The sequence below is a fragment of the Erinaceus europaeus genome, chromosome 9, assembly GCF_950295315.1.
Source record: "Erinaceus europaeus chromosome 9, mEriEur2.1, whole genome shotgun sequence".
NCBI lineage: Eukaryota > Metazoa > Chordata > Mammalia > Eulipotyphla > Erinaceidae > Erinaceus > Erinaceus europaeus.
In genome coordinates, this window is record NC_080170.1 from 81179259 (window position 1) to 81187302 (window position 8044).

Sequence of the window (8044 nt, forward strand, 5' to 3'; positions counted from 1 at the left end):
GTATGGACAGTGAATGGTGTTATATATCCAGATGTCTTGACAAAAAAAAAGTTCCCCACTTATGCCCTATAGGGATAAGTGAAATCTATACAAACTCAATTCTTGATATTATTCAGGAGTTGGAATTACTAGATTATATTAACATACCTACTCTATGGCTGGGGAATATCAGGTACTGTATCTAAAATCCCACGCCAGTGGGGAAAGAGGCCATGCCCTAATAATAAAATGAGAGTTGTTGTAAAACAAGGGAAAGAGGGACACTAGATGGCCAAAATGCAACCTTTCAATCCCTTTGAAAAATTTAAAATCATTAAGTTGTCTTTATTCTTGAGTCCTCAGATATTTGCTGTTTTTCTTATGACCATAGGGTGGGACACTGACAAGAGAAAGATCCCATTTTTCAACATTTATGCTTCTTACTTACATGCCACAAAACTGAAAATGTCAACATTATAGGCATTGTTTTGTGTAATTATCTCCAAGTGAGATTAATACCAAACAAATAACCATAGGAACAACACATGTACCAATATTGTGAGAATAGCTGACTATTGTTTATCAGAACAAGACCACGTGGGAAGGAAATGAAGGAACATGAGGACATGTTAAAAATCTATATTTCGGGGTCAGGCGGTAGCTCAGTGGGTTAAGCGCACTGGCACAAAGCGCAAGGACCCGCGGAAGGATCCCGGTTCAAGCACCGAGCTCCCCATCTGCAGAGGAGTCGCTTCACAGACAGTGAAGCAGGTCTGCAAGTGTTTGTCTTCCTCTCCCCCTCTCTGTCTTCCTCGTCTCTCTCCAAATTTCTCTGTCCTATCCAACAATAACGACATCAATAACAACTACAATAATAACCACAACAATGGTAAAATAACCAGGGTAACAAAAGGGAAAAATGGCCTCCAGGAGCAGTGGATTCGTGGTGCAGGCACCGAGCCCCAGCAATAACCCTGGAGGCAAAAAATAAAATTGAAAATCTATATTCTTGGGAACTTTCTGGAGAAAGAGGTTTTGAGGGATCATGAGAAACAACTATAGAAAGAGGTGCTGGGCATTCATAAGTGCTAGTAGTATAACTGGGGGAAAGAGCCACAGGCAAACATTTTTACAGTAAGAGAATGATCACAAAATGTTTTTTTCTCTTTCCACAATGTAGCATCTGACCTTTGAAATTTGGCTACTACTGAGTTCTTCATGAGTACCACCTACTTTTCCTACTTTAGAAAGTCAGTTATAAATAAAATGAGTTATTAATATTTGGCGATGCAGCTTCAAACACTGAATCGAAAGTTTTACTGACTACTCTGCTGAGTCCTTGAAGACAGATGGACCAAGCATGTGTGCATCAATTGAAAAGGCAGCAGTTTGCAATGAAGAGCCATAATCTCAGTCTGTCAACCTACTGCACCCCACCCCACACACACACAACACACAGACACTTCTGCAGAACGAGTTCTCTGGATAATCACAGATCTCTGCACAGTAACACAAATCTGGGGTGTTTGACTGAAATGTAGGTATTTAAAAAAGAAAGAAATGTAGGTATTTGTATTTAATTAATTTTAAAAAGACTAATACCAAGTAGTCTCTAGTTATTCTTATAATATGAAACACTTTATTTCTTAAAAAAATTCATTTACTTATTTTATGAAATAGAAACCAGAGCTTTGCCTGCTATGCCAGAAATAGAATTTCAGACGTGCCTAGCATACACTCTACTGCTGAGCTATCTCCATCGGCACTATAAAACATTTTATAATGAACTCTTTCATTGGTCATGAATTAAGCAATTCAGATACTGCATTTACTCTCTCTGGCTTAGTAACTGCCACTTTTCAGAATGACCTAAATGCAGAAATATATACAAAGATAAGGAAATGGGCTTCCATACAAGCTTGCTAATAAATTGCCACTTCAGTTTTCTAAATGAATTCCAAGTGTCCTGGAAATTGACAGATATTCTGAACTCCTGTCAAAACTTGAGAATAGAGCTTCAAGGCTAGTAGAAAAATGATAAATTAAAAAACTAAAAAAAAAGAAAAAAAAGAAAAATGATAAATTATTTAGATTGTAAAAGAAGAAAGTTGAAATAAAGAAAACATTAGTCATAGCCTTTATTATACTGCAGTTTCTTCTTATCATCCTGTGAATGTTTATATATTATTTTTTTAAATCTTTAGTTGATAGAGACAGCCATAAGTTGAGAGGGAAGGGGAAATATAGAAACAGAGTGAGACACATAGAGACACCTGAAGCACTGCCACACTACTTGTGAAGCTTTCCCCCTGCAGGTGGGGACTGGGGGCTTGAACCTAGGTAGTTGTACATTGTAACATGTGCACTCAACTAGGTACGCCACCACCTAGCCCCCATAATATTCATTCTTTAGGCTGAGAAGTTAAGTTAAAAATTTTAGGAGACAATATGGGACACAATGAGACTATAATTTAAAGACTTCCTTCAAAAATGAACTTAGAAGTACATTATAAAGAATGCTACTGGTTGCTTCATAGAAATGCCTTATAAATATGCTGTTGGTTCCAAAGAGTGTATTGAAGTAGCTCCTTGCTACAGACTAATTTTGGAAGATGGCTACATTTTCATGGTATCTTTACATATTAGAGGCTATACCTATATCTAATTCCATCATTCTACTGACTCTCTAACAACTTCCCATCGAGTGAAGGCTAAACTTTGTGACATGGTCGGCAGCCTGCTGTCTGACCTGTCCCTTACCTATTATTCCAGCCTTAGTCTGTGTTAATATGTTCTAAACATATCGGCCTACTTTCAGTTTTTCTAATACCCCGAAATTCCCCTTACCTCAGGTTCTTTACAAATACTGTTTGTTTCCTTTTACAGGGATATTTGTTATTCATTTGATTAATTGGATAATTCCTACATATTTTCAGACTCCAGATGAGCATTCCTCAAACTTCTCTAGCTCACAAAGAATGTCAATTATTTTTATTTTCTTCTTTTTTTTTATTTAAGAAAGGATTAATTAACAAAACCATAGGGTAGGAGGGGTACAACTCCACAATTCCCACCATCCAATCTCCATATCCCACCCCCTCCCCTGATAGCTTTCCCATTCTCTGTCCCTCTGGGAGCATGGACCCAGGGTCATTGTGGGTTGCAGAAGGTAGAAGGTCTGGCTTCTGTAATTGCTTCCCCGCTGAAAGTTATTTTTCTTATACTTCTTTTAATAAATAAAATATAATGAAGCCAAGGTGATTACAAATTAATGGTGAGCAATAATTTATTATATTGAAACATTCCAAATTCAGATATGAGTTTTTTCCCAAAATAACATTTGTGCATAGATATTATTATTATTATTATTACTATTATTATTTGGCCTCCAGATTTATTGCTGAGGCTCGGTGCTGGGACTACCAATCCATGGCTCCTGGCAGCCATTCCCCCCCCCCCATTTTATTGAATAGGACAGAGAGAAATTGAGAGACGAGGGGGAGACAGAAAGGGAGATAGGAAGATAGAAACCCACAGGCATGCTTGGCAAATTGTGAAGTGACCCCCTTTCAGGTGGGGAGCTGGGAGTTCAAACTCAGATCTTTGCGTGGGTCTTTGGGCTTTATACTATATGAACTTAACCAGGTGTGCCACAGCCTGGCCCCTATGCATAGATTTTTTTTTTTATAAAATGTATGTCATGTTTTCTCATCATAGTTGGAGTCCCAGACTCATTTAAAAAGACTGATGAATCCACGATCCTGGAGTAGGGTGTAAGTTGGTGGTGGGAATAGTATGCAGTCAGCTACGGCAGAAAGATGAGAAAATGTACCCACTTATTAGTAACTGTCTTGCAAATCATTATTTCCCCAACAAAAAAATGAAAAATAATCACAAAACAATTTTTAAAAAAGATTAATGCACCCCAAATCATGCTTTACTATAGTGTCTCTCAAGTATATTTAGCCAGCTTGTAATATTATTTATATAAGAAAAGATTTTCTGTAAAAGGATGAATATGGGATGATCTCATGCATAGGCAGAAGTTGAAAACAAGATCAGAAGGGAAAAACACTAAGCAGAACTTGGACTGGCATTGCCACCAAAGGAAAAGACTCTGGGTGGGGAGAGGGTTCAGGTCCTGGAACATGATGGCAGAAGAGGAGTGGGGGTTGAATTGTTATGTGGAAAACTGGGAAATGTTATGCATGTATAATCTATTATGATTTGCTGTCAACTGTAAACCATTAATCCCACAATAAAGATTTTTTAAAAAGAGGTTTTCTTAATTATACATAAAGATAACAAAATACATTTATTTTATGACAATAATTTTCCCATTAATACTTAATACAGAGATGGTAGAGAGGCTTAGTGAAGAAGAGATGGAAAGAGGTACAGTCAACTAAGGCAACGTTGATGATTGTAGGTACCCATAATATTTAATTTCCTACCTCTGAGTCTTCCACATATAACCTGTAATAAAATAACAAATAACAAGAGAATCACAGGGAAGGAGAGGTATGTGAATTAAGGGTGTGAGTAATACTGACCAAATCTTTCAAAGGTAGGAGTAGTTGTTTGAAAATCCCATCTTTTACATCAGGAACTACATGTACTCATATCTATTAGCTAAGACATACTCATTCCAAAACAATAATTAGATGATTTTTCTTAAGCATAAGGTCAGAGAAAAGGTATTTGAATAATTTATGCAAAAGTTAAAAGATTTATTCTGTTTTGTCCAAAGAACACCTTGTTTGTGGCTACAACTCTTGTATCTACTTGCCAGACACACAGCCTTTTTTTTATCTTGGATGCTGCTAGGAAAAGATATGCTTTCATTTTTCCTTTCTTCCTTCTTAACATTTATTTTTTTTTTAATTTCTTTATTGAGGACTTAATGTTTTACATTCAACAGTAAATACAATAGTTTGTACATGCATAACATTACTTAGGTTTGCATATAACAGTACAACCTCTGTTATCCTTCTTGGACCAATATTCTTCCCCACCCCACCCACCCTAGTCTTCTACTTTAGTACAATACACCAATTCCAGTTCAGGTTCTACTTCTGTTTTCTTTTCTGATCTTGTTTTTCAACTTCTGCCTGAGAGTGAGATCATCCCATATTCATCCTTCTGTTTCTGACTTATCTCACTTAACATGAATTTTTCAAGGTCCATCCAAGATTGGCTGAAAACGGTAAAGTCACCATTTTTTATAGCTGAGTAGTATTCCATCGTGTATATATACGGCTACTTGCTCAGCCGCTCATCTGTTGTTGGACACCTGGGTTGCCTCCAGGTATTGGCTGTTACAAATTGTGCTACCAAGAACATATGTGTACACAGCTCTTTTTGGATGGGTGTGTTGAGTTCCTTAGGATAAATCCCCAGGAGAGGAATTGCAGAATCATAGAGTAGGTCCAATTCTAGCCTTCTGAGAGTTCTCTAGACTGTTCTCCACAGAGGTTGGACCAATTTACATTCCCACCAGCAGTGCAGGAGGGTTCCTTTGATGCTACAGTCTCTCCAGCATTTGCTGCTGTTATCTTTTCTGATGTATGACATTTTCACAGGAGTGAAGTGGTATCTCAGTGTTGTCTTGATTCGCATTTCTCTGACAATCAGAGACTTGGAGCATTTCTTCATGTGTTTCTTGGCCTTTTAGATCTCTTCTGTGGTGACTATTCTGTCCATGACCCCTCCCCATTTTTGCATAGGGTTATTTGTTATCATGTCATTGACTTTCACAAGCACTTTATATATTTTGGTTATTAAACTCTTGTCTGATGTATGGCATGTAAAGTACTTCTCCCATTCTGTGAGGGGTCTTTTGGTTAGGGTAGTGGTTTCTTTTGCTGTGCAGAAGCTTTTTAACTTGATGTAGTCCCATAGGTTTATACTTGTCTTCCTTGTAATTGGATTCATTTCATTGAAGATGTCTTTAAAACTTATGCGGAAAAGAGTTCTGCCAATATTTTCCTCTAAGTATCTGATAGTTTCAGGTCTAACATCCAGGTTACTGATCCATGTGGAATTTACTTTTGTATTTGGTGAAATATAGTGGTTCAGTTTCATTCTTCTACATGTACCAACCCAATTTTTCAAACACCATTTGTTGAAGAGACTCATCATTCCCCATTTAATAGTCTGGGCACCTTTGTCAAAGATTAGATATCCATAGGTGTGGGGGTCTTGGGAAGTTTTTTGAAAAGAAGGTGTATTCCAGTTTTTTGGGTTGGAGGAGTCTGAAAATGTCCAAGAGGTCTAGTGTGTCGATCTCTTCATTCAATTCTCTTGTATCTTTATTGGTTCTCTGCTTTGTTGATCTGTCTAAGTGTGAGAGTGGGGTATTGAAGTCTCCCACTTTTATTGTATTACTATTGATGTATTTTTGAAATTCTTTCAGTAGATGCTTAATGTATTTAGATGGCCCCTCGTTGGGTGCATAGATGTTAATAATTAAGTCTTCTTGGCTGATTGATCCTCTAATCATTATGTAATGTCCTTGCCTATCTTTTATTACTTTATTTAATTTAAAATCTCTTGTATCTGAGATGAGAATGGCTGTTCCTGCCCTTTTTTGTTTTCCGTTAGCCTGTATGATAGTTTTCCATTCTTTCACTTTAAGTCTGTGTTTATCTTGTTGTGACAGATGGGATTCTTGCAAGCAGCATATGGTTGGGTTATGTTTTCTGATCCATCCCCCCACCCTGTGCCTTTTGATGGGTGAGTTTAAGCCATTGACATTTATTGATATTATGGATTTAATGTATTGTAGTGCCATTGTTCTAAAAAAAAATTTGTTTGCTCTGATATATTGCAAGTATTATAGTGATGTTCTTGTTTATAAGAGGTCTTTTAGTTCCTCTTTCAGGGCCGGCTTGGTGATGGTTGCCTCCTTTAACTGTTGTTTATCTAGGAAGGTTTTGATCCCTCCATCTAGTTTGAATGAAAGTCTAGCAGGATATATTATCCTTGGTTGAAACCCTTTTTTCATTCAGAGCTCGATAGATATCTTGCCACTCCCTTCTGGCTTTTAGAGTTTGAGTGGAGAAGTCTGCAGGTAATCTTATGGGTTTTCCCTTGTATGTGACTTTTTGTTTCTCTCTTGCAGACTTTAGGATCCTTTCTTTATCCTTACTTCTTCTCATTGTGACTATGATGTGTCTTGGTGTCTTCAGGTCTGGGTTGATTCTTTTTGGTACTCTCTGGGCCTCTTGAACCTTGATATCCTTTCTGTTATTCAGGTCTGGGAAGTTTTCTTGTATTATTTCCTCTAGAATGTTTGCTTCCCCTTCCTTTCTTTCTTCCTCTGGCAGGCCAATTATACGAATGTTACTTCTTTTGATATCATCCCATATGTCTCTGTTGTTGTTTTCAGTGTCTCTCAATCTCTTTTTAAGCTCTTTCACCTCTTTCTTTGTTTTCTCTAACTCATCCTCTGTCTGACTAATTCTGTTTTCTGCTTCTGTTAGTCTGCTTTCCCTTGCCTCAGCTTCTTTCTTCATTACAGCTATTTCAGCTTTCAGTTCTCTAATTGCCTCAAGATAATCAGTATTTTCCTTGGGGGTCTCAACTGTTGTTTCCCTAATACTGCCATTCCTTTCCTCCAATGTTGTTTTCATTTCTGTGATTAATAAGTTTATTATTGCTTGCATACTTTTCTTATCTATGGTTACTTCTGGCTGATTTGTAGTTTCTTCTGGGCTCTTGTCTTCATTCATTGGAGTAGCAGTTTTATTTGTTTTTGATCTACCCATTTTTTTATTTATGTGTTTCTTTCTTCTTTTTTTTATGCTCTGTTGTTCCTCAGTTGTTGTGTCTTGAGTACAAGTAACACTGTACTAAATACCTTTATGACAATTGCACTCACCAACCTCTGGAATTACAGTAGCAACTGAAGTAAGTATTGAAGTAGTTTAATCGTTACCAGTTAGCCAAACAATTTCTCCAGTCCGTGAAAAAATAGTAACCAAATTCCAGTGAAGAAAGAGAAAAGAAAGAGAGGATAGCAAGAACAGACAGTTATGCAAATCTACTATCCACCGTATATTCT